The following is a 25,873-nucleotide window of genomic DNA, read 5'->3' on the forward strand; positions in this document are numbered from 1 at the left end:
GGAATAAAAACAAGACGCTCCGCTGCCGAAGCACTGGCACCCACAAGTGGAGGCTCTGTGACTGCGGAAACTGGAGGGTTAGATGGACCTGGCTGTGGTTCAGGCACATGCTCCTGCCGCAGCTTTTCATTATCTGCTTTCAATTGGGCTACTAAATCACGCAACTCACGTAATTCGTCCTCCATTGTTATAAGCAAAAACAAACTTACCACCGATAGAGCACGCCAATTCAGCAAACAATGTGTGCTGGGATTCCAATACGAGACTGTCACTGTCTGGTTCCTACAAAAACAAAACAAACAAAACAAAAAAACCTACATACACCACAATACTCACGTCTCTGTACTCAAACTCAGAGGACCCTGCCGACTATACGCCAAAATGTGACGTGAGGGTATAACTTAGAACAAAAAGACAGATTTAATATTTGAACTCCAACTACGCCACCCCAGGACTTGCACCAGGGGAAATGCTAATAACACCCAGAAGGGTGGGAAAGCACACAGGTTCACTCCTCGTTTAAACAAAGAAAGAGTAGAGAGACGTGAGTACAATACAAAAATAGTTTTATTACTTAATCTCATTAAAATAAGCAGTTAATCATATAAGTTGTCACTCTACTTCAATTCACGGCAACCACACTGCAAACACACAAAACTGAAAGTTAAAGAAAAATAAATTAAGCAGAGCTGAGGTTCCCAACAGGATAGGGGGGTTCTTAATCTCGACTTGGGTCCACATAGACACACACGCACGCACACACACACCACTGTGCACTCAAATGAAATAAATCACACACTTCGTGTTAAACAGCACACAATGAAAAAGGAAAACCACCACCGGAAAGTTCCATCCACCCGTTGGGACCCCAGCTCCTGCAACAGATGGAAAACTGGATTAATACGGGATTAAATAATACTACAAAATATTACCAGTCAGCCTTAGCTGAAAGAAAAAAAGAAATATCAAATGAAATGAAATTAAACTAATGACATCTTACATAATCAAAACAAATTCACAAGACCAAACACAAGTCATAACAGAATTGCAATGGTTGTACAATAAGTAAACCATTAACCGGTCACGTATGACCCAGTTCACTGGAGCAGAGAGTAAACAACAACAGTATAATACCAAAACACTTTAAAGAATAAAAAGGAGTAAATAACTAATCCATTGAATCCTATCAAAAACAATATAACAAAATCAAAATAAACAAAACTAGAGAGGGTAAACAAAAAGGAAACGCAATGCGTTACAGCAAAACAAACAAAAACCCAATAGAGAGGCTGCTAGTCGTCCCCCTACGCGTCAAGAAGACGCCATAGCTCTAATTTAGTAAGAAAGGGGGCAAGACACAGCTGAACCAGACAGTTTACGGTACTCGTTGTGTTGCGTGGAGAAGACCGTGATGCTTTTACGGCAATGCGAACGCCAGATCACAAACTCGGAATCACAACAAAGTGACACAGAGAACAAAAAGGGAGAATCCTAAAAACGAGCATAATGTTATCAAACCGCGATGGACGACATACAATAATGTTTAAATGTTTTAATAACAAACACTTACCAACCAATGGTATGACAAACATAACCTGCTACAGGCATGGGTTCAGCACAGCCTTATCAGCCGCCGGCAACTAGGGTACAAGAGACCACACATACGCATTTCATATTAGCACAAAATGCTACCCCACCCCGTTTATACCACAGCATGTTTAACAAACGTACCTGAGGGTGAGCAGTCGTAATATCCACTTAAACAGCGCAACCAGGGCACCACACACACAGGGCAAGAGACACGCTAAAAGCAACAACCGAGGTGTTTTAAATCCAAGCACAGAAAGTACGAGCTGCTAGCGTAAACACACAACAAACACTTACCCGTTGCTATTATCAACACGCACCAAGCGGAACATCGGACATGACGCATAACATACCGCAGCCAATCGATGCTTAAGAAGGGGCAGCCCCTCCCTGATAGGTGGCTTCAGGTGTCACTCACCGTTCGCCTAATCCGGTTACATAATTATATAACACAATGTAGCCACATGGCATTTTTGTGCTCCTCTTTAGGGTCTTACTGCAGCTATACAAGGAATAGCAGAGTTTACCACTTAGGAGACAAATCTTTCAACATAGAAACACATACAACTTGAAACTGGTAGACAATTTCAAGAGCAAAAGTTATTCCATTAACACAAGACAACTGGTCTAGAATACATGTAGCTTCAACAACCTCTCACTTAAATGTTTTGTCTAACACTTACAGTGGAAACAGTCAAGTGTTACAAGAAATTAACTTCATTAGCCTATGTGTACATATAGTACAACAAACAACGACAATTTGTGTTCTATAGAAACAACAATGCATTACGAACAATTACAAATCAGGAAATGCAAACAGGATCATCTATGAGAATGTGAAACACATGCTAACTGGCTGCTAAGCCACTAGCAAGTGAGGTTAGCAGCTGGAGTCCTTGCATGAACAATGCAGTTAACTCAGTAATGGTTTTACCTGCAAAACCAGATTGCTTACATCTGCCCTTAGAAAGTGATTTCCTACATTTTAAATAATAAGGTGGAGGTCTGCCCCTGCCCAGTGACCAGCATTTCTCCTCTGTATGGCCTATTTTGTGACAGGAACTACAAAGCCTGTTCATTTTGCCATCGGGTCTGTAGCTTGGTTCTACTGGAACTTCAGGAGGTCTGTGACTCTCTAATGCTTCTTTCACAACATGCGGTTCTCTTTCAGCATGTTGATGCATCACCCCAATTGCTGAAATAGGAACACTTTTCTGGGTTCTGGAAAATACATTCTCTTTAGTACAAGTAGCATCTTTTTTAGTCCCATAGCTGTTAAGCGTTTGGGGAGACATAGGGTCTTGCACAATTAGTTTAGCCCTTACATCTGCAATAATGTCTTTATACTTCTCACACTGTTTAGCCAGGGCTAACTGCTCAGATGATAGTTGATCTATCTGAGTTTGAAGATTTTGGATCTTTGCCTCTGACTTTTGTAATTCAGCTTTTTTGGTATTCAATTCAACACACTTAGAATTCAGGATAGACTTAACCTGTCCATCCATTTTACGTAGCTCCAAGCACTTCATGTAATTCAAAGCCTCAATGATTTCAGCATGTTTGGATTTTCTTTGTTCACTACCAACTATGCGCCACCATGTGAGAATATCATTAGCGTAGTAATCCAGACCCTTTCTATATAATTTAGAAAGTGTAGGTTCAACTTTCTCACTCCATAAATCAAACAATATATCATTACTGGAGTTATTCCCTTCCATCCCCGAGGAGATAATCTGAAATAATCTCTAACTGTACAACAAATAGGATATTTAAGGTCCTTCTTATTTCTGTTTCATACAATTCATGCAAATGGAGATTTCACTAACCATGCCATGAAACAATGAAAACAGACTTACCCGCCGTGTGGTCAGAAGGCCTTTAATCCATTCACAGGATTAACCGTGATAAAGTCCTTATTCAGTTGATCAATCAGAGTAAAACTCAGAAAACTCACCGCAAGGGATCCCCGTACGGGCCACCAAACTGTAAGGGATCTCAGGTTTCGGAAGGAGAACAAAACTGCAATCGTTCCCCGGTTTCGGACACAATAGGTCTGAGAGCGTTGCTAGAGTACGAATATATTGTATAGAAATATGGAGCGTTTAAGTGTTAACCTAAATCAAAGCTAAACAACAGATTTGTAAATGAAAAGGTTTAATTACAGTACTGACTTAAAGTTACAGTTGAAATGGTTACACTATAAATGCATGAAATGGTAAATAATACAAACAATTGACTGTTTCCAATGTATGTGAGATATTACCTGATAAAATAATGAACAGAGAAAGAAAGAAAGTTTAGAAGAAAGAAATTCACACTTGAGAACTGAAATCTAGGCCTAATGGCCCGAACCCCAGAACTTAGGTGAAGAAAGAAAGGAAAGGGGAAAAGGCCAATGCAAAGGCAAAGCTAAAATGCAAAGGCCCAGAGCTCCTAAAAACATTGACCTTTATCCTCTATCTCTTGACCATGTGACTAAGCCTTACTTGATACATTCAAATTGACCAATCAGAAGATCACCATTAACCCCCACTGTACTTGACCAAACCCAACATAATACATTCAACTGACCAATCAGAAGACCATCTTTAACCCCCACTGTATTGGATAAACAGCTGTAACAATAGTCTTTGATCAGCACAGGGGGTTGTGCCAAGTTGTGACCAAGGAATAAGTTCCTTCAATTTTAATCTTACAAGATACACGTTCTTGGCGCAATTTTTCATTATCAGCCTTTAGCTGTATTACCAACTCCCTTAATTCTTGCAACTCTCCCTCCATCGCTATGCACTACTTACCACTTATGGAGGGGTCAACCACGAGAAGATGTACTCACCAATAACCTCCACTGCTGCCTTCCCTTTTAGAAAAGAAAAAAAAAATAATGAAAAAAATTGTTTTTTTTTTTTTTTTTAGAAAAATTCCCAACCGTACAATACCAAACAAAAAAAAAAAAAAATTTGCTGCATCAAAAGCACTCCCAAACCTGCTTCTCAAAATACACGCTCACCCAAAATATGGAAACCCTGCCGACACTACGCCAAATGTGGCCAGTGGCATGAGATACTTAAGAAAACTGTATAGAATTATATAATGGTCGACTACGCCACCCGGTATATACACCGGGAACTCAGTCCCAAAACAAGGGACACACAGGTTCGTAACCAAAAGAAATTGGTGAGCAAAGAGACATAGGCCAGGGAGTACCAAAGATAAGCAGCTTTATTTAAATACAAAAGTTAAAAACCCAACACATTGACATCATAGGTTCAATAGCCACATATCAAAGCTAAATGCAACACTTTACAAAAGTTCAAAAAGAGAAATGAACACAAAAAGAAACAGATGCACGAGAAGGCTTAAGGGGTAGGGTGATGGCCTGCTATGACCCTCAATACACACGACACGCTTAATATCCGTACATGACACACTTAATATCCACACACACCCACACTGGTGAAATCAAGTCAATCAATGCACTGCACTCAGTGTGAACCCGTTAAATAGCGGCTAAACCCCTCCTCTATAAACCCCCTGCGTCACGCGATAAATAAAGAGCAAAAGACACACAATAAACATTAACTGGCAAAAGCAAGCCCCCCCAAAAGGGGAGAAAATCAGTTCACAACAAAAGAAAAACAAAAAAAAACAATATTAATGTCACTTTCGTTTTGGGAACTCAACTAAACTTAAATCTAACAAAGAAAATAAAATTAAATTGCAAAATACACAAGTGAACACAAAACAAAAGAAAACAAAATCTCATTGATGGTTTGAAACAAAATGACAAATCAAAACAAACTCCAATCGACGACACATTCAAAAAAACAGGGCAAACCAGCGAGAGACAGCCACGTTCAGGTTTACTAAAATGAAAGTTATTTGCTTAAATAAGGAAACGACAAACACAGTACAGGCAAGGCAGCAGTGCGTTCATTAACAAACGCGCATCTCGTCCCGAAATATAAAGATGAAACCCTTGTGCCTTTCACTCCATCTGTCAAACATGAGACGGCAAAATTAATAATAATAAAAAAAGAAAAAAACCACGCAAATAGCTCTCATACATACCAGATGATGTTCATAATGTGGTGCTATGCACGGTCCGGACCATTACATGCAGTGGATTGTTTGTTGACAAACTATACAGAAACGTAAGATTATAAACAAACACTCCATTGTCAAATCTTTAAGACTAACGTACTAACCTCAAAGCCAGGGGCAGCCTACACACAGCAGCAGAACAGCGAGACGGCACTTCAGAAACTCTCCCATTCATAAATTGCAACTTCCGTAAAGGGGCGGTACGAATGACGACGCATCCCAGGTAACAAACGCGTCCTCATTTTATACCCTGCCAGCCAACTGCTGATAGGTTCAAGGTTTTCACATGACACTGGCCAATAATCAAACCGAATACTCTTCATTCTGCTACATATACTTTAAGTGTAATGCACAGCCAAGTACTTGCACAACCCACTTTATTCCCCTGTGCAACGCACTTATTGGGAACCCCTAATATAAATGATCCTTTCAAGGCATAGCGGATGAATTGGAGCAGTTTAAACATGATACGTTTGGAAATAAAGTTGCGGGTTTTGCACGGGTCTGATATAAAATATAGAAGGTTGAATTTAGTTGTTTGCAATTTGAAATATTTTTTTACCAGATATTCCTAATAAATTAAACTTGAACTATTTCTAAAATGTTTATTTAATAAAGAACACCGCTATCTCATAACGCAGCGAAACCTATTACATGAAGTGAATAATTGATTGTCGAGCAATCGATATCAACCTATTCAGCACCTCCACCATGGACAGCACCCGCTAAGGTCGAACTTAAGAAGGTTTACCTTGAGCAACATCCTAAGGTATAGTTCAGAGAACACACGTAGGAAAGGTATACCTGTAGTTAAGGTTTAACTTAAGAGTCTTCGTAGCGCGCTAAGAGACAACGTTATCTGGAAACGCAGCCCTGATCTGTTTAAAATGCTTTTATTGGCAAATGTCTGCTAAGGTATTAAATAAAAAATCAAAATTAAAATTTGTCCTAATCCCGTTATTCATATTTTGTATTTTTGATCTGAATGCACAATCTAAAAATCGAAAAACAAGTCGTTATTCGTTTTATTATTTTTGTTTTTAATTTGAAAAATCTCAACGAACGATAGACGGATTGCATTGTAATGCTACTGTTCACAAGCTCTCAGAACAAGAGAACTTCCGGTGGACAAAAACAAACTTTGATCATAAAATGCTTGATTTTTCGTTTTGGTTTTATTGTAAATTTATTTGATGCATTATCACTTTCTGATAAAAACAAACCCAAAACTGGTGTTTTATGTTCACGAGTAGAGTGGAATATGTAATAAATGCGACGGACACATAAAGCTGCCTGCTGTGCTGGAGCGTGAGGGTGTAGCATACACGCGTGTACCAGCGAACAACATTATTATATAATAAAAATATACTATATAATAGGCATATATTATAGAGCCCGACCGATTTATCGTTTTGCCGATTTTATCGGCCGATATGAGCATGTCGCAGATATATCTGTATCGGCGTATAAGCCGCAGATATGCGCCGATATGAACGTTTGTTACAGAACACATTAAATGCATTTGAAAGATGTAAGTACTTGTTTGTCCAGCAGAGTGCGCCATACTGGTTGCTAATGGCGACCCAGATCACTCACTGTAGTGACATCATCCAATCCCCCACCCCCTTCACTTCACTTCAGTCAGTCAGTCTCTCAGTTCAGGTGGCATGGAAGCAGTCACGCATTGTCTTCTTCACAACATTTTTACACCTGGTATTAAGACGTGCTTTGGTCCATTGGATTATAAATGGACAAGAGAGACGCATTCCCGTTTACATTTGGTGTTTTTAATCCGTCTCTTTGTCGACTTGCGAGTTAAAACGCAAGCGGGAGAAATGACGCGAGACGGAGAAATGACACGTTTAAACTACGCGCAGCCGTGCACTTATATATCACTATATGAGATTACTGCTGCTTGTGTTGTTAGGTAACATGCTCATTTCAGAGCAATTGATTCAATAAGCTCGCGCAACTCTACACCCTTGCTAAATAAAAGAGGCGGAGCGAAGACGCTTTATTTTTATTAAAGTCTAAAGTTTGCACGGAACCCTGGGTTTGTGTTATAAACACGTTGTGCATAACATTAAACATAGCGTACATTAGTATGTGCTCCGTCAAGCATTGTCTTCGTAACTGTGAGTGGCTAACTAATTTGTGAAGAACACAACTTACTGTAAAGCCAAAATTAATCAATGACTTCATAAGTTTCTCTTTATAACGTTATTCTCGTCAAAACTGCAAATAATGCAAGTTTTATGTATTTTGTTCTCTTTGTGTTTTAAAGTTATTTATAAGAAGTCAAGTTTACTGTTTAGTGCACTGATATCCAACTAATTTTGGATAATAAAGTTTATTGTTAACTTCTTGCCTATAGTACATATCTTTGTCACATCAATATAAGTGTTGGATCACCACATTTGTGAGTGATCATTGCATTGCATTGTATTTATTCATATACAGTATATTATGTTAAAGTATATAGTGTATTCTATGTACAGTACTTTAGTATAATATACTGTAGTATATACTGAACTATAATATACACATAAAGAATATCGGCCGATATATCGTTATCGGTCTCTTTTTACTCCCTAATATCTGTATCGGCATCGGCCCCAAAAAACGCATATCGGTCGGGCTCTAATATATTATAATATCAATTGAATATCTTAGCAGACATATGCCAATGAAATCATTTTAATAAGGTTGTGCATATGACAGAGCAATCATGCTCTCCTGTAAGTCTTATTCGCTTATACAGTTCCACTTTTAAACCTTTTTCTCTTATTATTATTTATTCGGATATGGCATGCACCGTGATAAAAAAAATGTGTAGGCTATTGCCTAAAAAATAAATGCTGCGCAAACCTCTTCCACTACATAAGGTGTTTATAATAAATAAATAATAATAGCAGAAAAAAGCAGAAAAAAGTTTAAAAGTGGGACTGTATAAGCGAATAAGACTTACAGGAGAGCATGATTGCTCTGTCATATGCACAACCTTATTAAAATGATTTCATTGGCATATTTCTGCTAAGGTATTAAATTGACTGAGTATGAAGAAGTCTAGGGGCTGTTCTACAACTTAACGCCTATAAATTTGTATTCAAGCTTGTGTATTATTTATTATTATAGTATATGCCTATTATGTAGTATATTTTTATTATAGTATAATAATATTGTTCGCTGGTACACGCGTGTATGCTACACCCTCACGCTCCAGCACAGCAGGCAGCTTTATGTGTCCGTCCAGGCCCGTCACGACAAGGCAAGCAAACCAAGCAATTGCTTGGGGCCCCGGAATTTTCTGGGGCCCCAAGACAACGACTGGTTGAGAATAAATGCAACGACAAACTGTGTCCCTTTGATAGTCAATGCAATGCAGTAAAGTGCAATGACACTCTTATTATCGGAATCCCCCTCAAGGGGGCCCCCTCTCAGTACTAGTTGCTGACAACAGGCAGCCAGCCAACCATGTGATCTCTGCTGCCGGCAAAATACAAAACTTTGGCAGTCATCATGAAGCGGATTTATGCTTCTGGAAGCCAGAAAAGAAAGAAAAGAAAGGAAGAGGAATATAAGAAAAAACAAGATAGTGGTAAGTAATAATTTACATTGGATGAAATAGCTCTACTTGTCTTGTGCAAATGATGTAATTTTGCAGCAGGTAGGCAGTAGCTAAAATCTGTTTATGTTAGCTATACCTGCCTGACAGCAAATGCTGCTTGTAACGAACAGTTAGTCAACTTTTGTCTCGAACAAACGGAATATGGTTATATACTGTAATATGTTTTTTAACGAGATAAGGAAGACGCAGACTGTTTCAAAATCGCTGTTTAATTCCATGACGTTGCTGTAGCTTAGTATTAGGTTTAAATGAAAGTGCTAATGAAACGAACTATTCCACAACGTGATAATCTATTTAACAAAATAATGTATCTACCAAATGGGGTTAGGAAAACGACACGATAAATTCTGTGCATCAAACAATAGCTTGGGAAGTTTTTAAGCATTGGTGGTTATGAAAGCAGCCGCATCCCTTATAAATATCAAAATATGGAAATGCTATTGCTAACATATCTTTTCGGTAACACTTTATAATAACCATCATTGATAGATGGTAAATTGTTAGTTATTTGATCTTTAGTTATTGTCATTTAACTGTTAGCAAACCGATCGTTTTACTTAATAAATACTTTGTAAACAATCTATACGTTATTTACCAGAAAGAGGCAGAGGTACATTATTTTTTCATAGCTTATCTTAATGTGCTAGTGTCAGGATATACAGTAGTGACAGTTTATGCAAATATGACAGTTACCAACAGATCTTGAACAGTTACTTTATTCTGTGTAGCAATGTTTACACTGTTACAAGTACAGTATCAGGACAACCCACATGTTTCACTGTTACTGTTTATTAACTATTTAACAAAGTATTATAGTCATTTGTTGCAACTTTGTCTATGTTTATAGACAGTTTACAAACCAACTAAGTTAGTAACCCTTAACAAAGTGTTAGGAATATTTGGTCCGTCTATCTATGTAATGTTTATAGATGTTTTAAAAATGGTTTCTTAAAGATCTACAAGCATTTTTAATCATTACCCGATACCTAATATATTATATGATAGATATGTGTGTTACAATAAACTGTTAATTTACAACACTACTAATAATTAGTCATTTAATTATAATTTCATTGTTTGTTAACAGTAAAAAGACTGTTTGCTAACAGCTAAATGACAATTAAAGATTAATTAACTATCAATTTACCATCTTTATATGATTGTTATTATAAAGTGTTACCATCTTTTCTTTCTCTCTCAAGGTGCTTTGCTTAAATTTCTCAGCGCACAGGCTCTTCCTAAAGATACATCCACTGATGAAGGTAGATTGAATCTCTCCCACTGAGCTGAGCTGTTTATAGTGACCTCTTTCAATATGCTAACAGTGAAATGGTGAAATGTACTTAACAGGTAATTTCAGATTTTTTTTTCCAATTACTTTCCCAGCTACACCATCAACGTCATCCTCAACATCAACAGACGATCACTTCTCAATGCTGATGTTTCTTCTATAGCACAAGGTACCACAAGCTCTATAATTATAGCTGATATCATGCACAGCCCAGAGTTTAAACTGATAAGTGTGTGCTGTCATATTGTTAAAAAAAACAACAGTGCAAATCACTATTGAATTCCCACCAAACTGTGTAAATAAACCTTAAACTGTAAACCTTAAACTGTATGGCTATGCTGTGGTTCCTGTAGGCTTTGCGTGAGTGTGGGGGGGCCTCCATGTCCATTTTGCTTGGGGCCCCCAAATTCCTTCAAACGGCACTGCACGCGCTGTACTAAATTCTGCAGCGTTTGTTTATACTTTTAAAACATTAGGCTACTTAAAGCAATAAAATAGCGTTGTGACTTTTGAAAAGTGTGTTTTTATCACCTATATCGGAAAACTTCTTAAAAACAACTCCAACTCAGTTTTGACTTTTATACAGAGTAACCCCCCAGTCACATTAGTTACAAGCGACAGAGACAGAGCGACAGGCTACCATTCATTTTCAATGGAAGTGGCCGTTTGCCAGCGGCGAGCCCTAAGCGACGAGCTCGCCGCTGAGCGAGCAAGGCGGGGCCAAAATAGACAAGCAGGCTATTTTATGCAAATGCTGAGCGATGCGACAGATTTAGTCAGATATACAAATTTTTGTGCATGTTAACATAGCCATTGTGAAAAAAAAATATCTAGCACTAGCAACCTCCCCAAATATATCTAGTTATCAGTAAATGGTCAGTGAGCTAAACCTTTAGGAAAATTTTAATTGTCAACTTCAGCTTAATTGTCAAACTAAACATTATAAAAGCTGTTTTAATTTTACCTTAGTAACTCTTTAACAAAAGTCTAGATGGTGGATGATCACGAGATGGTGCCTGCAGGGTCAGGGGAAAATCTGAGCTGGGTTCATCCCTGTTGCACAACGTTTATTAAACAGAAACAGATGATGTGTTGAACTGTGAACACCCTGTTGTGATGACGCAAGAGTTGCAACTACGGTAGCTGAGAGGCCATTCTTTGTGTTCTTTTTAAAATCTGAAGCCTGATGAAATCATTAAATGTGTGTTTAATACTGTAAAATACCCTCAATGTTACAGTCACTGACCTTACCGTCCAGAATGAAAGACAACATTCCAACTTGAACCCATTGAGCGATCTGTCTCTTTACTACGGCGTGGTTTTATACATCTTGCCGCTGATTGGGCCGACATTAGTAATGATTTCACTCAGTCATTAATTAAGTCACATGACATCTCGCAGTGTGACTGGGTTGCCTGTCCCAAACAGAGAAAATGTCCTGTGGATATGCTGGGATGTACAGCACGTTTCTCAGCATCGCTTTGACGCGTCATCCCGTGTAGTCAATCAAATATACCTCCGCATCTCCTCTTTGCTTTGCGACCCCGTTACACCGAGTGCCGTCAGCCAATTCCAAGCAATGTGTGTTGGCCTGAAAACTGCTCCTCTGTCAAACCTCTGAAACTTCTCGATGTCCGTGATGATGTGGGAAGTTGCACCTGCATCCACCATTAGGCCTTTCCTCTTGGTAGTTTGTACCCGCATCTCAGCGTCGCTTGCCCGAAAAGCATACTCCTTGTCACTTGGCTCTGCGGAAACTTTTTGTGCATTGTCTCGCTGCCTTCCCCGTCTGCACGTTGCGTCGCGGTGACTGTTACTTTTACACTGACTGCACCACTGTTTAAGCTGACATGTTCTTGCTTTGTGGCCTCTTGTACCACACTTGTAACAAACAATGTTTGTACCAGCACCACAAACAGCTGTACCCACAAAATCGTTTTTTCTTTCATAACATTGTCCTCGGATACGGTTGTCCGCATATTTTCCATGTCTTCATAACTTCGAAGCCTCGTCTTAAATTCTGCAAAACTCAATTTATCATCTCTCTGGCTAACATGAATGGCAAATGGCTTAAATGTCTCTGGAAGTCCTTTCAGAACCATTGCTATTAAAAGTCCATCACTCAGATTCTCACCTGCGTTCCTCAAAGCGGTGATTGCGGTCTCAGCCCTGATGACATAATCAGTAACACACTCACTGGGCGACTTTTGCAATGACGTTAGCTCTGTGTATAAGCTAATCACTCTGGGCTTTCCTTTGCCAGCATAATATTCCCGAAGAATCTTCAATGCTGCTCTTCCATCGTCTGCTGCTTCCCTCATAACCAGCGACAAACTTTTGTCATCCAGGAACTGTATTAGCTCTGCATAGGCTTCGGCGTTTTTCGCCGTATCTTCCTCGTCTTCCTCAAAAGACTCGCTTAAAATAGTCTCTTTCAGTCCTTGTAAATAAAGATGACCCAAAAACTTTGTCTCCCGTAGCTCGTAGTTTTTTTCATCTCCGTCAAAGACTAATCGAGACCAGCGGCTCGTCGCGGTTTCTTTTTCTCTTCTTTTCATGTTAAAAGAATCAGGTACACGCTATCCGTCGCGACTTTTACCCGGCGTCTTAACACTCAAACGTTTCTACTTTAACTCCGCTCTGGGCCCATAACCTGTTAACAGATACGTTCAAATAAGACAAGAAGATACGTTTCACTATAAGCCATGCAGTGGTTCTGACTGGCGCATTTTTATTAAAACAAAAGAAACACCTGATTTCACTCAGTCATTAATTAGGTCACATGACATCTCGCAGTGTGACTGGGTTGCCTGTCCCAAACAGAGAAAATAAACAAAAATACAAATACAAATGAGAGCATACAATTTATAGATCTCAACACTGACACACCCACCAAACAAGAGAAAACGCTTCTAAAACCTGTTGCACGCCGTTGCACACCGTTTCTAGGAAACATGTTGTTCAACCCGGAAAACGCAGCAAAACGTTGCGCACCTGTGTGAGCTTGAACGTGCCCCTGGGCAGGGACGGACTGGGGCTAAAAAAACAGCCCTGGACTTTCTCCCAAATAGGCCCATCATCCGGCCATTCACTCCTAGTCGTGCGCAACAGACACTATGATGTCCTGATACTATGCCACAATACTGTTAGACTATCAGACAAGGTTATTTAATATGTCATATTACACTTTGATGTATATTAAGGCTGTGAAATAATGAAAATGGCAATGCCCTATTTTTTGTCTGTAAAGCTTTCACAAACAACCACCAGGTCTTTGCCAATTCCACAATCCTAAACACAAATATGAAAGACAAGGAAAAACTGGACTCTGATGGAAAACAGACAGAAAGTGCAAGCTAGGATTTTTTTGGTAAAACTAATATTTTGTCAATTATTTAGCCCCCTTTCTTGTATATTAGCATATTTAGAGTGGTCGCAATGCATGCCTGATATTTTCCCGTTTAATTCAATACCTTACCCCCCAGTCACATTAGCTACAAGCGACAGAGACAGAGCGACCGGCTACCATTCATTTTCAATGGAAGTGGCCGTTTGCAAGCGACAAGCGACGAGCTCGCCGGTGCGCGAGCAAGGCGGGGCCAAAATAGACAAGCAGGCTATTTTATGCAAATGCTGAGCGATGCGATAAAGCGACTGCCAATCGGCGTGAAGGAGCAGCGTGACGTAGGTCTGTGGTCGAGTCTGAGAAAATAATTCAAGATGGCGGAAAATGCGTATTTATGTATATATCTGATAAGTTTGGCATTTTATCTTATATATTTTGTTACTTTTATCGAGAAATAAATACTTTTAAATCCAAAATCACCGTTCTTGTAACTTAAGAATACCTCTAAAGTGACTTTTGATTCCGCTTTTAGAAACTAGCCAAGGAACGCCCATCAAGCAAGTGCGTGTCGCTCGGTGTCGTTCACTTTTGTAGCTAATGTGACTGTAGGGTTAGTCTTCATTGTAGCAGAAAATGTGAGCTCACTACAACCTCTCATATACAACAAAGTCAATGAAAGAAATGAAAATCAATGCAATACGATGAATGTCCACCCACAGAGTACAGACTGTTTTTAAATGGGGTTGGTTACATTTTTTTTGCTTTTGTGTGTGTGTGTGATTTTGGTTAAATGACAGTTAGGTTACAGTTTGACAAGAGTTTACAGTTTGACAAAAGCACAATGTTTTGTTTTATTGCGACTGCACACAGATAAGCAAACACTTTGCAGTTTGAATGATGTCCCATATGAACAAAATGACGGAGTAGGCTATGTATTGTTTTCGCCCGCGCCTCTCTCTCTGTCTCTCACACAGACACACGCACGCACACACATCACGTCTCTCTCTCTCTAACAGTAGTTGCGTATTACGTTAATTTTAGTTTATTTGTTTTTATATTGTGTATATATTATATTATAATGTCATGTGCCCTGCTACTACTGGCACTTACAGGACCTCTTGCTGATGTGAAGTTAACTTGCTGTCTGTCCCTCATCATAACCAGGCTGTGGATGCTCAGGCTCGCAAATTCCGGGAATCCGTGGACCAATCACGGCTAGTAGGCCGACTCTTAATCCTCGTTTTTTTTTTACACGTAGCAGCATATTAGTAATCGTATTAGTGCCCCTGCTGTTGGCTGTACATATTGCTTTATTAGACTTTTTTTGCCGACGACCGAGTGAAGGCCCTCCGTTGAACGGCCGTTCTGGACTTTTCCAGAACGCACAGATTGCCAATCCGTCCCTGCCCCTGGGTATCTCCCATCCATTCCATATCCGTTTTAAAATGAAAAAAAACGGAAAACGATCAACCAGTTGTATTTTCATTTATCATTTCCATTTATAAAATGAAAAAAGAAAACTAGGAATTGGCTACATTTTTCTATTTTGTTTCTCAGTTCTTACTGAGAAAAGTCTTAGGCACGTTCACATTATAACTATATAGGCTATATAGGCTATTTACTATAACTTTATGCTAATTATCTCACGCGTGCGGTACTCACGCAATCATTTACTTCAATGTCATATTACATATGTCCTGTAATAAAAACTTTTGTTTAAATGTCATTGAATGTGTAAATATGCTGTTCTTGATGCATTTACACAGCGGGTAACAGCAGATGTCCTCAATGCTGCACTTCACGTAACTCTAAACAGTGAATCTAGTAATTTGTGTATCTAATATCTTATCTTTTGGCGTAGTCAATGTAATAGAATAAAAAACTGAAAGTTTTTAGCAGCTATAGTGTCATAGAAAGACGAGCTGGAAGGCAGGTGAAGTTCTGCACACCCTTCAAACAGAAGGGGATAGAGTGACCTCTGCTGGTTGAGCTTCCACAAAGCAAGAAGGGCTAATGTTACAAAACTAAAATGTGAATTAAATAATAGAAACTTATAAATAAATAGGCTACCTGCTATCCTAAACTACATATAAAATGAGTGCACTTAATCTGAAGTCACCAATTCTCTTACAAATGTTTAATTTTTATTTCAGTTAACTAAAGTGTTTTTTCACACCCAGTGCTACTTTAGTTGTACTAAATACATTATATATAGTTCAGTTTTAGTCTACAATCACCTAACTATAGTGACTTTTATTTTGAAAGTGTTACCGATTTTATTTTCGCTTTCACAAAAGGAATAGACCACGTGACTTCTGTTTTTGGTTTATAAACGAAAAAACGAATTGACTGAAGTTCAAAGACTCTTCATTCTTTGTTTAATAAGGAATAACTAGCATTCAGTGGAGTTAAAGTGCCAGTAACATAACAATTTTAAGCATCCTATCACTATTTATAAGTCCCGGACAACAGGTTTAAATGCATGCAAGTTCAAAAAACACTGTAACTTTCTCAAAATATAAATGTAAAATTACCCCATTTCTCAGAGATCCCCAAACGATTCGTGTGAAGCCATTCAACGACTCAGCCTGCCTAAACCCCACCTTTCAGTAGCCTACTCTGCTCTGATTGGTCAACTGACAGAGTGTCTTTGCACACAATGCACAGATCACAGATCAGTCTCACAGACCACAGATCGGCGGCACAGACCAACAACAGTGCAACATGTATTGACCTCGTGCTAACATGATTTACTGAGAAGACATTGTCAACATCAATACACATCATTCATCATTAATCCAAGCAATACAAACGACGATTGAAACTAACATTTTACACTCATTTAAGCATTTATCTAAACTAACCGGGTCATAGCAAAACCGTAAATAAGCATGCATTAGCCGTTTGCTAACGTGACTCTCTGACAGTAAATTAACAGTTTAAACACACAACATCATTCATCATTAATCCAAACAATACAAACAACGATTGAAACTAACAATTTTACACTCATTTAAGCATTTATCTAAACTAAAGCAAAACTGCTTGCTATCGTGGCTCTGACAATATATAAGTTAGAGTTTAAACAACGATATCATTCATCATTAATCCAAGCAATAAAACGACTATAGACATTTTACACTCATTTAAGCAAGTATGTAAGTTAGCTATAATCATACTTACAGGTTGTGGTCAGGAGACGCATGTTGTTCAAAATAAAGTGGGTACTGAACCATCTTTCATTGCCAAACATCTAAATCCCTCCGTTAAAAATTAATTTTAACCACTGATTCTTCACAGCCAGACACGTTTAGAATATCCCTCCTTGAAAAAGTCTCCTTTGGTAGTGAAAACAACACAAGCTGAAAACAGCGTGAGCTGATGTTTACACTCACACACTAGCTAGCTGTGGGCGGGTCATAGTTTTTGTTTCTCCCGCAGGCAAGGCTGTAGGCGGAGATTAATATCTCATGTGACGTGGATAAGTTTGTGTGACGTGGATAATATCAGGAAGAAGACTCACTCCCTATAACGACTCGTTTCAGCGATTCAGAGTCGACTCCCTGCTTTAGAAGCCAATAACTTTATTAATCGTGCACTTTTTGGTTCAACTACTTTACACGTTGTTTACATTGATGGACAGCTACACGACACACTGCAATAAAGGTTAGTTTCGATTTTGGATCTGTGTGGCTCTTTAATTTTACCTCGAGAGATTTAATAAATTAATGATTTAATATACTGATTACTGCCTATCTATTCTGTTTTGTTTTTACTTGTGTTATATCACTCTGTTATTATCTGTTGGGCTGAAAATAGGCTTGCGGGCAAACAAATCTCACGTAATTTATGCATTTATAGCATTTTCCAATAGCATCTTTAATGTGAAGCAAGTAATTTAAAGCAATGGTTCTCAAACTGGGGGCCGTAAGATGGTGCCAGGGGGGCCCCAGTTTTATGACATTTTATAAAATACATTACTTTATCTTGAATTCTGTGTAATTAAATCTAAAAAATAAGGCTACTAACCAACAGCACTTCTTTGTATAATTTAATATGTTTATTTAAAATGTTAAGTTTTAGAACTGTTTTTTTGTCATAAATTTTCTTTGGGGGGGGGGGCGCAAAGGAATTTGCCGTAATCAAGGGGGGCCACACGCTGAAAAAGTTTAAGAACCACTGAATTAAAGGAAGAACTCTGTTAGCATGAATAATCCAGCATGTGAGACAGCAATTGATTCTTTACAAAAGCTGCCTGATTTTACAGACATTACTCAACACTGAGAGTCAAATTAACTAAACTATTTAACCTAAAAACAGCACATGGACACAACTCAACTCCAGTCTTTCTCTATTAAAATCACTTTCTTCAAATATAAAACAAAACAAATCATACATGACATGCTAACAGTTTATTTAGTGTACTTGATGCACATTGAGATTAATGTATAAACATGCATCTGTGACATTCAAGACCCTTTTTTCTAAATACTGATGTTTGTACATTGAAAATGAATATGACTATTTATTGCCCTTAATTTCTACTTAATTTCTACTCATAACATGAACCGATTTAAAAGTATCTCCCTGATCATGATGCAAAGATGACAGAATAAAGAGCACTTATTGTTCTGTTATACACATAACTAATGGTTTAGTGATTTGAAAGAGTTTGCAGTCATAAAACAATAAATGTGAAAACAGAAACATTAGTGTTTATTTATCTTCTCCCACATGAGTTTAAATCAATGATATAAATCAGTCATTTGTTCTTTATTTCTATCATCTCTATACAGTATACAGCATAGCATTGATCATTTTTTCGTTATGGTTAACATACAGAATGTGACTTACAGTCATGTGAAACAGAAAGTACATCATGGTTTTATATATTAGGACATTAAAGTCATCTGGTACTTGCAGCTCTTAAAAATAATATTAAAATAGTTTTTTTTCTCGTTTCATAAATGATACTCACTTTTCCTTAATCTTGATTATTTTATTATATTACTTTATTCCTGTACAAATGTTATATCAATTAAACGTCAAACAAACACTCAGATCTTGAATAGTTACTCAAGCATTCGTTCAAGTGGATATAATGTGAATAAAGTGTTAAATCATGCGAGTGTTAGCATGTGACAGTGCGTTTAACATTTTAAACTCTTCATAAGTCAGGATGTCTCCCTCATCAGTGTTAAATGGGCAAAGCTCCACCATAGACAGCGAACCTTCTTCCCCAAATAATCAGCAATGGGATTTTTCTAGCTAAACGTTTAATGTAATACACAACACCCGCTTGCTGTTTTAGTTTTATTTGTACATTCAGTCCTACAAATGGCAGAGGAGGTTTTGAAAGATCCTAACAGGACATGTACAAGGGTATGTAGCTTTAATTTAGGTTTAATGTATACTTTTCTCTTGAGAGGTTTGACTTTTAAACAGCAATAGACTGTTTTATTTTATATTAAATATAAGAAATATAAAGAAATATGTCATGATTTTCATCAAACCTTTTAGTTTTCATTCAGAAATCTTTATGTCCACTCAAAGTTTAAGAAGATAAAGGCACTGTTCACCAAAAAACAAAAGATTTGGTTTAGTACAAGAAAGAAAGCCCTATAGGAGTGATTATTGTGGTGATAATAAAATATATTTTTAATTGTTAGATAAACAATCTCTTTAATGAATGTTATTTTAAGTGTTTGAATGATTATTTGTCACTTTTTTAACAGCATCTTACCTTGTCCCTGTTGGCAGTAGCGTTGCTCTCGTCATTGGGAAGCTCTCTGCTTTATGGTTATAATCTGGCTGTGGTTAATTCTCCTGCGCTAGTAAGTGACCTAAATATGAATAATATGTGTGAAACTAATACAGTTTTTTATAACGGGACTTGCTGTTTGGACTCTGGAACCACCTAAAATACTGATCTCATCATTTAAATTAACTTTTATTTTTATTATTAACTTAATATCTGAATATTATGATGTTAGACTACATAGAAAGGAGGGAAAGAGATGTTCAACCATTATTGGCAATGCCAAGACATTTTGTGTTTGTTTGCTCACAGAGGAAAAAACTCCTCAGTAAAAATGATGTTTTTCATTGTTCTTGTTCTTTATTATACATTAAAGACTTTTATAACCAAACCATTGTGAGATGTTATGGGTCAATGTCAATGTCCAAATTTCAGTCAAAACCATTCTATTTCATCACAAACAATCTGAAAACAAAGCTTTAAGTGTAAAATATTGAACTTGTCCTTTAAATATATAAACATACAATATATTAAATGAAAGAACAGACCCTCTGCTTTAAAAAACATTCTTTTATCACCTCTCAAATATGGTTAGGTTTCTTCAAAAACACAAAATTTTGAGCAAAAAGCTGACATTATTACATTTTTTAAAGGACTTTTAATAGAGATCAGATGCAGGGCAATCCTCGAAACTTAGACGGACATACAGCTGTTTGCCCTAGGGCGATACTTTCGGGTTTTATAAGTAGCGGTATTGCAGATTGACGGATAAGTTGTCAATGGCAAGGAAAGAGTTAAAAATGGAGCCAAATTGGAGAAGCACAAAGTTAGAGTTCAACACTACAGACAGGCTATAAAAAACGCCAGATCTGCTTATCTCAGCAAGCTTATTGAAGAAATTCATAATATCGTTTCCTCTTTAGCACAGTTTGCGTAATTGACTAGAAACAAAGAACAAACAGAAACCGATATTAAACTCCAACATAATAGTCACAAATTCATTAACTTCTTCACTAACAAATTATGGTTAGAAGAGCTGTCAAAATTAATAAAATCATCCAAATCATCATCGTGTATATTAGAACTTGTTCCCAGAAAATTAATAAAATAGTATTCCCTGTAGTGTCAGACCCAGTACTAAATATTTGTAACTCATCGCTAGAACTAGGATACGTTCCAACAGCTTTCAAACTGGCAGTTATTAGACCGCTCATTAAAAAACACACCTCGACCAAGGAGATCTTAATAGTTTAAGACCATTCTCAAATCTCCCTTTTCTTTTGAAATGTTAAAAAAAAGTAGTGGCAAGCCAGTTATGCGTATTCTTAGTGAATAATAAGAATACGCATGAGAATACGTGAATAATAGTACGCATTAAAAATTCAGGATTCAGGCCCCACTATAGCATAGAGACAGCACTGCTTAGTTACAAATGACCTCCTATTAACATCCCATCGTGGTGAAATCTCAATTCTTATATTACTAGACCTTAGTGCAGCCTTTGACAATCTTACTCAATAGACTATAAAACTATGTTGGCATCAGTGGTCAGGCGTTAGCATGGTTTAGATCGTATCTAACTAACTGCTATAAGTTATAACTTTGTTTATGTAAATAAGGGAGAGTCATATCAAGCCCCAGTTAAATACGGCATCCTGCATGGATCAGTTCTAGGTCCTATCCTGTTCTCGTTAAATATGTTACCTCTAGGAGACATCATCAGGAATCCAATACTGTCAATCTATCAGACAGATCACATGAACACAGACACATATATGAGAGGTGTCACTGTTAATAGAGTCACAGCTGAAGAGTGCTGTTGATGATGATGTTGGGCTGCAACCTGTGACTATATATATAATAATAATATGGCACAATGTCAAATGTTTTTATTTATAAAACAGTTACTGACCAATTAGAATCAAGGATTTTTTTATATCTATTTTATTTAATCTTTATTTAACCAAGAAATCCCATAATGCTCGGGAAACACTTGCATGATCAGTCGTTATGATCAAATTACATTCATAATCTGTGTGAAAAATCATTAGGTGTGTCCCCGACCTGTGAGAGACCAAGCAGCGAAGCCATACCTTTCATAAAGACAAAATTAAAAGTACAATAAAAACAAACAGTGAACAAAATTTAGATGCACTAAAAAAGGACTCTTAATATTATTTGTAAATACTAAAATGTCATGTAAATGTATGTACACAAAGTCAAGACTATAGTAATAACATTCTTATAACAGATACACTTCTTTATAAGCATAAATCATATACAAGCGCTTTAAACGTTCCCATGGTAATAAAATGATCAAGCTGTTGTTATATTCTGAAGGTTAATTCATGACCAGAATGCAGAATAAGCAAAAGATTTTCTACTGAGTCCTGAATGAAACCTAAATACACTGAAGAGTCAACATCTAGAAGAGACAAGCAACATGCATGTAAATAATGTCCCCATAGTACAAAACATTTCAAAATAAACTGAACAAATGCTTCCTAACTGCAAGATTAAAGCACAGCCCTGTAATAAAATCCTAACCTAACTAAAAACAGCATTGAGTTGAATAACAGCCTGACTTATAGTGAAGATGAAAGTAGATCACAGTATCATCTACATAAAGATGCACTATAGCAAAGTTTTTACAGGATTTATGCATTGTGATGTTACAGTTGATCTGACACTGACACAAGACTGATGAATAATAAACTCAATACTTCAATGAATAATTCATCTATTTGAGCATTAGATTATTTACACTGAACTGTCATTAATATGTCACTGTATATGACATCACTGCATCACTGATGTCACTGCATGCTGAGAGACTGTTGCTAGGTGATGATGTCATAAAGAGAGTTGTGACATCACTCCAGTAGTTCTGATGGACAGACAGCTGATCTACTCACAGACCTGCAACATCTAACAATGACAAACACACAGAAAGAGATAATGTTATAAAATCTGACCATTAGTTTATTTAACATACAGATATACAGATTTTCTCACCTATATTTGTTTGTGTCATCAGTTTTGTTTTTAGATGAGTTCAATTTATTCATGCTGATGAAAAACCTGTAGGGTCAAAATTCACACTCTTACAATCTGAATTCATATCAAAATATTCACTGTATGTTATGCAGTTTTGAGTTTTACTTGATATTTTTACTTACCAGATCCATACAGCTCCTATAATGAGAAACTGAGGCAGAAACACCAACAGAGGGACAAACACTGAACTGTACACTACTGCTTCAGTGGCTTTATCCATTTCTTTGTTGTTTCTGTCAGTTGTTTCATTGTTTCTGTCCATTGAATCTGAAGAAAGACAAACCTCAGAAACTTCAGAACATATCTTTACTCTTCATCTTCATTACAAAGACTCATGATGTTAAAATCAATACAGTAAATCTATCAGATAGATCACCTGAATGCAGGTATAGAGGCTGTGCTACATTATGAATATCATCACAACTGAAGAGAGCAATGACCTTTAACCCGTGACTTACAGACTGTCACAGAGACAAATGAATAAAATCTTTTAATAAAACAAATTTCTAAAAAATTGAAAATAATAATGACACAAATGTTTCTTTCATTATGAGATATACTGAAGTGTTTGACATATAAACTATAACTGCTACAATAATAATGATCAGCTGTGAGTGCTGCACATTGAAAGTAGCTCAGTGATGATGTCATAGCTGTGAATAAACCAATCAGCATCAAGGACTGAAACTCTCTCTTATATAATTTCATCAGATGTATGATGAGATGTTGTGTTACCTCTTACAGTACAGGAATACTCTTGTAGCTCCTCACTGTTGATTGAGTCCAGGTACAACTTGTTTAATAATGTCAATCCATCTGTTACCTGTTGTCCATTCTTATACCAGATGTAAGTATATTTGTTATCCAGAGTGCATTTAGTTGAACAGCTTAATATCACTTTTTCTCCATCTATCACAGGGTCTGGACTGCTTATCACCTGTGTAACTGAGATTTCATAAAACAGAGTTCACATAAACTACTTTTTAAAGTTAGGTCTGAAGTGTTTGATTCAGCTCAATTCAGTATGATGTGAACAATAATGAGGTCATGCAGTCAAACACACACATACAGATAAATTATATATAATGTGAACACAGCTTAAATTGCTTTAAATAAAAGCATCTGTCAAATGCATGAGTTCAACATAAATATACAGTCAACATTTGAAGTGGATCAAAACCTTTTCCTCTAAAAACAACTTTGATTAACTTTTTTGATCAACGTCAAATGTTGATTAGTGTATTTGTTTTAAATCTGAAGACTTCTGTGATGAGTGTCCTCAACATCAACATAAAGTCTTGATCAACTTTGCAAGTTTGTCATAAATCGCACACTTAGAGAGAACGTGTAACAACTCATAAAACCAGTTTATACCAGCTTCAGTTTTAATACTGGATTAGACTGGAAAGTGCTGGTTTGCTGCTTGCTGCTTGCCTGGCTGCTTGACCAACATTTTTACACTATTTACCAGCATCCGATCAACCATTCTTGCAAGCTGGTAAACTGAATAGTCCAACTAATGAAGCCATTCAGATACAGCAGCATCATATATGCAGTACAAAACACATTATATTATTTTCAACATGGACAACCTCAAAAACAAGTGTAACATTCACAACATAAACATCATACAGTGTTCAGACGAGATGAAATTTTAGATGAATAACTCAAATGATTGATAGCATTGATATTTTAATATTTAAAATGTAATCTACTCATCGTTTAACAAAACATTACAAAAATTGTAAGGACCCTAAAACAGTAGCATAAATATATTCATCAAATCTGATCAGTGAAAGCAGCTTTACAGAGAGTTTATTATGAGCAGTTACCTGTAACAGTAAGATGGACTCCAGGAAAACCAGAAACTACATCTGATGTGTTAGTGATGATGTTGAAGTAATATTTTCCAGTGTCATTCCTGTTGACGTCTTTGATTCTCAGTGTGTTTCCCACAAACTCCACACGACCAGAAAACTGAGAAACCTCACGCAGATCTCCGAATTTCTTATAATGACTGGAATACCAGTATGTTTTATTTACTGTATATCCAGTGGGATGTGAGTATGAAGAGTGAATATCTACTGTTGATCCCACTAAAGCACAAACTCTTCTAGAGGTGTAAGTCACACCCCAACAGCTACTGTTAGAAAAACCTGAAAGAGTCACAAAATACTGCTGTAACATTCACAATCAATTACAAACACACTCATACTGTATATGAATCAACAAGAAAACTGCAAAGTTTGTTCTTCCATTTTAATTTAAATGTTTTATAAATGTCAGACTCACACACAGATGAAGAGGGAAATGAAACAGACTTAGAGCAGGAATAACTGTCAGTGTTTTCACTGGATGACACAAATATGCTTTGACTTTTTTTAAAAGGTTGTCCATTCTTGGACCAGTAGTAATAATATTCAGATGTTTTTGGGCAGGAGGAATCACAGCTCAGTTTTACTCGCTGTCCTGTAGATTCAGGAGTCATCTTTACCTGTAAAACTAAATAATCAAAATCTTACATTAGATGAGAAATGAAAAGAGTTTAACTGGACTGATGAGAATGTAAATGTACCTGAAACTGTTAGATTGACTGTGACTGAGCTGAGATGTTTAACTCCATCCTTCATAATGATCATGAGCTGATATTCTCCACTGTCTCTCTCTCTCGGATCTCTTATTGTTAGTCGTGAGTTGTTTTTAGTGATCCTCTGATCCACTCGTCCTGAGTAATCTGAATCTAAAGTCAAATCTTCAGGTTCATCTTTGTTTCTCCAGTTTGTTCTCTGTTTCTGACTGAACCAGAACCCAGTTGTGATGTTGATGTTTGAGTAAGAGCACCTCACTGTTATCCCATTCCCTCTCGCAGCACAAATATTCAGTTCATTACAGGTTACATTAAAGTTATTCAATGTTAAGGACCCTAAAAAAATGAAATATTATTGACATTAGTAACACAATATAATGTAGATGTAAGCCTATTTTAGAGATTCAAATGTAAAATCCTGCACTACAGATCAATGATGTAAATTAATTTGAATAAATCTGAGTTTATTTATGAGTTTTTTTTACATCTCACCTATTTGACCTCAAATTAGCTGA

The 25,873-nt window shown here is 37.0% G+C and overlaps 2 protein-coding genes and 1 long non-coding RNA gene across 7 annotated transcripts in view; 1 reads left to right on the plus strand and 2 right to left on the minus strand.

The window, feature by feature from the left end:
* The window catches only part of LOC141363091 (uncharacterized), a 218,808-nt gene that overhangs the window by 179,127 nt on the left and 13,808 nt on the right, over nt 1–25,873 (minus strand). The gene's annotated exons all lie outside the window — the stretch shown is intronic.
* LOC129454190 (sialoadhesin) overlaps nt 1–25,873 on the minus strand; it is a 238,850-nt gene that overhangs the window by 165,445 nt on the left and 47,532 nt on the right. The window contains exon 1 of one of the 5 annotated variants that reach the window (XM_073865593.1): nt 11,575–11,637. The exons of the other annotated variants lie outside the window; for them this stretch is intronic. The gene's annotated coding sequence lies outside the window, so the exon portion shown is untranslated. Of the gene's footprint in view, nt 1–11,574; nt 11,638–25,873 lie in introns of those variants that run through there. 5 annotated transcript variants of the gene reach the window in all.
* On the plus strand, nt 8,967–10,978 carry LOC141363102 (uncharacterized). Its single transcript, XR_012368609.1, has 3 exons — nt 8,967–9,289; nt 10,522–10,581; nt 10,706–10,978. It is a non-coding gene; the product is annotated as an uncharacterized lncRNA (long non-coding RNA).

This window comes from Misgurnus anguillicaudatus, unplaced genomic scaffold (genome assembly GCF_027580225.2).
Source record: "Misgurnus anguillicaudatus unplaced genomic scaffold, ASM2758022v2 HiC_scaffold_32, whole genome shotgun sequence".
NCBI lineage: Eukaryota > Metazoa > Chordata > Actinopteri > Cypriniformes > Cobitidae > Misgurnus > Misgurnus anguillicaudatus.